At 42.7% G+C, this 7,107-nt stretch overlaps 2 pseudogenes; both read left to right on the top strand.

The window, feature by feature from the left end:
* LOC102480264 (eukaryotic translation initiation factor 3 subunit E-like) overlaps window positions 1-428 on the top strand; it is a 3,755-nt pseudogene extending 3,327 nt beyond the window's left edge.
* Window positions 429-1,429: 1,001 nt separating this feature from the next.
* LOC102479851 (ubiquitin-conjugating enzyme E2 L3 pseudogene) lies at window positions 1,430-1,892 on the top strand (annotated as a pseudogene).
* The last annotated feature ends 5,215 nt before the right edge of the window (window positions 1,893-7,107 follow it).

Raw genomic sequence — 7,107 nt, 5'->3', positions numbered from 1 at the left:
GGACCCGGTGGCTTAAAACTCATGCTAGGCGTGTGTGCATGCGTGCCCAAGATCCCGAGAGGAGAATGGAGGAGAAGGGATTGCGGCATGACCATCCTCCCTGGGGGGTGATTTCTCACTTTCTCTCTGTCTGTCTGGCGAGCGCACAAGCCCTATAGCAAAAACCTCTAAAAAAATGAATAATTATTAAAACAATTTAGAAATAAAAAATAAAATGCAAGACTGGAGACTGGTTTTCAAGAATGATTCCAAATTAGGTAATATGGTTGTAGGCAACAATGCAGTCTCACCCTATCAGCAAGTGGTTGAAAAGGCCAAAGGCTTCTTTTAGAAGTCAGATGTTCACCATGAATATTGAGAAGAAAATTAATCAGAATAGTAGGACAGGGGCTCCTAACTAGGCAACTCAAGACTCTGGCTTCTACTGAAGACCACTAAAGAAAGGGTGAAAAGGTATAAAAGAAACATGAAATAATAAAGCCATTATATAAATGGTGACATACATTTAGAAACAACATATTGAGTATGAATTTTGGAAATTTTGAATAAAATTGGCTATGGTTAAAAAAAAAAGAGCTTTGCTTTTGACCCTTGACCGTCTTTCTTGGTCACTTTTAGGATTTCTGAAGTTCTTGTACTGGTGGGCTGTAGAGGCTTTTAAGGACATTTGTTTCTTCAGTTTCATTCATCCTAGTTTCCATAGTTAAGGGTTCTATCTTATGTCAGCATCCCACCAGGGCAAGCATATGGATTTATGACTCTTCGAGTTCAAAGTTTATGCCTCTCTGTTGGATCATCCTCTCAGTTGCTGGTTTTTATCTCTTAGAAACCTGAAACTCTCCACTCATGAGTCTGGCAAAGATGAGAGGCAAGTTCTAAGCCCAATGAACACTCTCACCTTTACCCGCTTTGTTAGATCTTCCCATTACCCAGAATCTCTTTGATGACTCATGCCATCCCAAAGTAATGATAGACATTTTTCCCTGTAAAGGCAAAATGAGGGTAAATCTCTCACAGACCCTGGTAAACAAAACTAAGCAATAACATCAGGAAAATCATTATCTTATAATGGAAATTCAAATATATGGTGACATCAAGCAACAGATGAAAATTAAGGTCCCTGAAAATGGGGAAGAGCTCAATCCATTTCAAAAAATATATAAAAGCGACATCATACCAAAATTCTTGAATCAAAATGCAGACTTGGGAAATCTGTATGGCAGCAGAACTCATCAAAAACCATCCCCTGTCTAAGATGTGTGTGGCATCAGCGTAATTAGCTAGCTCCTGTATGATGAGCTAGAGTGAGAGCACGAGGAAGGTTACAGCCCAAGAATTTCCATAAGAATATACACTTTGTATATATAAAGTAATAGTAAATAAAATTAAATAAATTGTTAATTAAAAAAAAGGCATTCTGACATCCAAGATGGCAGCCAGCAGGAGGCTGATGAAGGAGCTGGAAGAAATCCGCAAATGCAGAATGAAAAACTTCCATAACATCCAGGTTGATGAAGCTAATTTATTGACTTGTCAAGGACTTATTGTTCTTGACAGCCCTCCATATGGCAAGGGGGCCTTCAGTATCAAAATAAACTTTCCAGTAGAGCACCCATTCAAACCATCGAAGATTATATTTAAAACAAAGATCTATCACCCAAACATCGATGGCAAGGGGCAGGTCTGTCTGCCAGTAATTAGTGCTGAAAACTGGAAGCCAGCGACCAAAACCGACCAAGTAATCCAGTCCCTAATGGCACGGGGGAGCAACCTCCAGCCCGAGCATCCCCTCCAGGCTGACCTAGCTGAAGAATACTCTAAGGACTGTAAAATGTTCTTTAAGAACACTGAAGAGTTTACAAACAAATGGGGAAAAGCAACCTGTGGACTAAAATCTGCCACCATTGATTCCAGCAAGTGTGAGCAGAGCCCCCGAGCAGTGCATCAGACACCCCATAAAGCAGGACTATGGAAAATTGACACATGCTACCGCTTGGCGTTCACTTGTGGCAGTTACTAACTTTCTACAGTTTTCTTAATCAAAAGTGACCTAGGTAACGGATTAAAAATTTAAGATGTTCTAAAAATCATTTCAAATTTTGGGCACACATGCACATGCACCTGGTGTGTTTTTCCAGCACATGAGTCTGGGACTCAAACCGTGCAGTTGGCCATGTGGAATCCACAGTCTTAACCTTCACACCACCTGCTGGCCCCAGGGCCACAAATCCTATTCTGGCTTACATCTAAAATTCTCTTTGCTTCTCTGTAATAAGAAAGATTGTCGCCATCCTTGCCTGAGTTGTCATAATGTGAAACAAATGAAAAGACTTAAGGAAGGGTATCCACACCTTGTGTAGAGAGAGGCCACCCGCCCTTTAGCTTCAGATGGAGCAACAGCATTCTAAGCCAAGTTTGCCCATGTGGGTTTGAAGACCAGTGTGCTGGGTTGCTCCTAGTCACGTACTCTGAAAGGGAACGTCCTGAAAGCCTGTTCTCCACTTTCTATGTATCCTAGTCCAGATCTACCTGCAAAGCTTGCTGTGTTAGTTGATTAGAAGCCCAGCAGAAGAGACATTCAAAGGGAAAATCAATGACTTAAATTATTACTGAGGAAATAAAAGTAAATGCTTATACAAATCAATATCCCCCTCATTACTTTTTCTTTTCTTTAAGAAAGAAAATATTGGGACCAGCAGTTAGCATAATGGCTATGTCGCTGAACTCCCAAGTAGCTGACCAGGTTCGAGTCCCGGACCTGGTGGCTTAAACTCACGCCGGGCGCATGTGCATGCATGCCCAAAATCCCGAGAGGAGAATGGAAGAGAATGGATTGCGGTGTGGCCATCCTCCCTTGGTGGGTGTGATTTCTCGCTTTCTATCTCTCTGTCTCTCTCTGTCTTTCTGGTGAGCGCACGCGTCCTATAGTAAAAACCTTTCCAGAAAGAAAGAAAGAAAGAAAGAAAGAAAGAAAGAAAGAAAGAAAGGAAGGAAGGAAGGAAGGAAGGAAGGAAATATTGGCTTTATGCCGACCAAATTGGAGAACTGGGCTTTGGCTCCAGACAGACAGTCTTTTCTCCAGGTGTTTTGTTTGTTTGTTTTTGTTTTTGTTTTTTTTTAAAGAGAGATTTTTGCTGCAGGGTGTGTGCACTTGCCAGAAAGACAGAGACAGACAGAAAATGAGAAATCACCCTCTGGAGAGATGGCCACGCCGCAATCCCTTCTCTTCCAGTCTCTCTTGGGATTTTGGACACACACATACATGCGCCTGGCCTGTTTTAAGCCACGAGGTCCGGGACTCAAATCACAGTTGACTACATGGGAGTCCAGTAATGTAACCACTACACCCGAGGCTGGTCCCAGTCTTTTCTCCAGGGTTTTGTTTTGTTTTGTTAATTGTTATTATTATTTATTTATTTAAGTCCTTTTTTTTTTTTTTTTTTTTTACCAGACAGAGAGAGAGAGAAAGGGAGTGAGAGAATAAGACACCAGACACCAGGTCCAGGACTCTGTGGTCTGCCATGTGGGAATTCAGAGCTTTAACCACCGTGCCACCTGCTGGACTCCTGTCCAGGTTTTTAACATACCATTCAGTTGTAGATAGAGCTCCCGGACAATGATGACCTCCCTTAGCCTCCCCTCTGAATAATCGGTCCCTTTGTCCTGTTGCTGTCACACATTTTACTTCTCCATTGACTTTATATGCCACTCAACTTTATTGTTTTTGTCTGAATATTCAATTATCTTCCTAAAAGATTGAAATAATAACAACAACAAAATCACACATTTGGGGGCCAGCTGGTGGAATGGTGGTTAAGGCACTGGACACTCCCACATGGCTGACCATGGTTCAAGTCCTGGACCTGGTGGCTTGCTTTCTCACTTTCTCCCTCTCTCTTTGTGTGTCTCTCTCTCTGGTTAAATTAAAATGAACAAATGAATAAATAAAATAAAATAAATAATTCTTTTTAAAAAATCACACATATGCCTACATAGTTATTGCTTCTAATGCACTTTATTCCCTTTGGTAGGTCCTTATTTCTAACTATTATTATTTCTCTTCTGCCTGAAAGATTTTAACTTTTTTTTTGTAATCTGGATGTGCTAGTGGTGAGTTCTTTCAACCTTTTTATGTATGTATGTATGTATGTATGTATGTATGTGTGTGTGTGTCAGAGGGTCCATGAACATTCCAGAAAGAAAGCACCCCACCATAGGGTGTGATCACACTGTCATCTTTTCTTCTCCATTTCTCCATCATGTTGGGATTGCAGGCACACACACACGTGCAGAGAGTGCTTTTGTAAGCCACAAAGGCCATGATTCAAATTGCGGTTGGCCATGTGGCATCTGGCTTCCTCTGCATGGTACTTAACTACTATGTGTGGTGTTGAACCCTGTCACTTTTTGAAGTTCAAAATGGTCTTTATTTTGCCTTCATTTTTAAGATACTTTAAAGCTTTTTTTGGGGGGGGGGGAGTGTTGTGTTTAGATAGTCTATGAGTTAGAGAGAAAGAGACAGAGATTGCAGCTCTGATGGGGCCCTGCTGCCACAATTCACCCTGTTTCAGCCAGGTCTTGTGCCTGCTGTACTGAGGGAGGTCTCCGGATGCAGACCTGGACCCTCACATATAGGACAGCCTGTCAGTGTCATGTTTTAGTACTGCCCCGCTGCCAGTCCCTGTGAAAGATATGTTAGTATAGAATTCTACATTGAAGCTCTTTCTTTTTAAGTAATTTAAAGATGTTGCTTCACTGGTTTTTCCTTCCATTGTCTCTGACAAGAAATGTGTGTCACCATGGGACCAGCAGTTAGCATAATGGCTACATCACTGGACTCCCATGTAGTCAACTGTGGTTCGAGTCCTGGACCCGGTGGCTTAAACTCACGCCGGGCGCATGTGCGTGCGTGCCCAAGATCCCAAGAGGAGAAAGGAGGAGAAGGGATTGTGGCATGGCCATCCCCCCTGGGGGGTGAATTCTTACTCTCAAGAAAGAAAAAAGGAAGGAAGAGAAAAGGAAGGAAGAGAAAGAAAGAAAGAAAAGAAAGAAAGAAAGAAAGAAAGAAAGAAAGAAAGAAAGAAAGAAAGAAAGAAAGAAAGAAAGAAGGAAAGAAAGAAGTGTGTGTCATCATTATCTGTGTTTCTCTGTACTTCATGTATCTGGTTACTTTTATTTATTTATTTATTTTTAAAATTTTGCCAGAAGGCATATGTACTCACCAAAGAGAGACAGAGAGAGAGAAACGGAGAGTGAGAAAATGAGAAAACATCCCACGCAGGTCACACCACAATCCCTTCTCTATTTCTCCCTCCTTCTGGGATTTCGAGGACACTATTACAAGAGCCTGGCATGTTTCTCAAGCCACCAGGTCTGTACTTGAGCTACGCAGTCAGCCACTTGGGATCTAGCTGCCTTAACCACCATGTTGCGGGTTGGCCCTGCTTTTATTTTTTTATATTTAGCATATATATATATATATATTGGCGGAGGCTGCACGATGCCTGGAGTTACTGTAAAAAATGTGAACCAGCAGGAGTTCGTTAGAGCTCTGGCAGCCTTCCTCAAAAAGTCCGGAAAGCTGAAGGTCCCTGAATGGGTGGACACTGTCAAGCTGGCCAAGCATAAAGAACTTGCTCCCTGTGATGAGAACTGGTTCTCCACACGAGCTGCTTCCACAGCATGGCACCTGTACCTCCGGGGTGGCACTGGGGTTGGGTTCATGACCAAGATCTATGGGGGACTGCAGAGAAATGGTCATGCCCAGCCACTTCAGCTGAGGCTCCAAGAGTGTGGCCCGCCAGGTCCTTCAAGCCCTGGAGGGGCTAAAAACGGTGGAGAAGGAACAAGATGGGGGCTGCAAACTGACACCTCAGGGTCAGAGAGATCCGGACAGAATCACTGGATAGGTGGAAGCTGCCAACAGGAAGCGTTAGGACAGATGATGCTGGGTTAATAAATTGCCTCGTTCGTAAAAAAAAAAAAAAAAAAAAAAAAAATAAAACCAACCACCACAACACACATACACACACACACATATGTATACATTAATTATTTATTTATTTTATTATTTAAGTTTGCTGTGGGACATGTTTGCTCACCAGAGAGAGACAGACAGAGAGAGGAAAAGTGAGAAAGCATACCACCAGGTCCAGGACTTGAACCACAGTTGACCATGTGGAAGTCCAATATCTCAAACACCATGCCACCTGCTGACCCCAATATTTAACTTTTGAAAAACTTTAATATAGGGCACACACACATGAAAGTGAGAGAGAGAGAAAGTAAGAAAAAGGAGTACCCTTCACGAGTCTGGTCATGCCAGAATCCCCTCCTTCCTCCACCCATGAGATCTTGAGCACTCACACATGTGCCTGACATATTCCAGGCTGAAACCATGTGGGATCCAGCTTCTCTTGAGTAGCACTTTGCTCCTATAGCACAGAGCTGGCCCCTGGCTGCTTTTAATATTTTCTCTTTATAACTTGTTAATTCTATTTATTCTTTTTTTAAAAAAGCATTTTATTTAACTTTATTTATTATTATTATTTTAATATTTCCAGAGAGAGACAGAGAGAAATAGAGAGAGGGACAGTGAGAAAGAAAGCCTCCAGGTCCAGGACTTGAACCACAGTCAGCCAGGTGGGAGTCCAGCGCCCTTAACCAGCACACCATCTGGTGGCTCCTTTCATTTTATTTATTCTATGAGTGAGAGAAAGACAGAAATACAGTATTCTCAACAGGATTCTGATGCCACAGTCTACCCTCAGTTTCAGCCAACCCAGATTGTGGACATTCATGGCTGAGAGCACTCAGGGATGTCTCTGTACTTGAAGCAGCAACCTTCCTGGGAGGTTCTGCCTCACGGAGAGTTGTGTTTCACCTGTGTGCCACTATCTGACACCACGTAACATATTTTAAACAGTTTGCTGGGACCAGCAGTTAGCATAATGGCTATGTTGCTGGACTCCCATGTAGTCGACCATGGTTCGCGTCCTGGACCCGGTTACTTGAAACTCACGCCGCGTGTGTGTGCGTGTGTGCCCAAGATCCTGAGAGGAGAATGGAGGAGAAGGGATTGCAATGTGGCCATCCCCCCTAGGGGGT

The sequence above is a fragment of the Tupaia chinensis genome, unplaced genomic scaffold, assembly GCF_000334495.1.
Source record: "Tupaia chinensis unplaced genomic scaffold, TupChi_1.0 Scaffold000314_1, whole genome shotgun sequence".
NCBI classification, from domain to species: Eukaryota; Metazoa; Chordata; class Mammalia; order Scandentia; family Tupaiidae; genus Tupaia; species Tupaia belangeri.
This window is presented reverse-complemented; position numbering and strand designations above follow the sequence as displayed.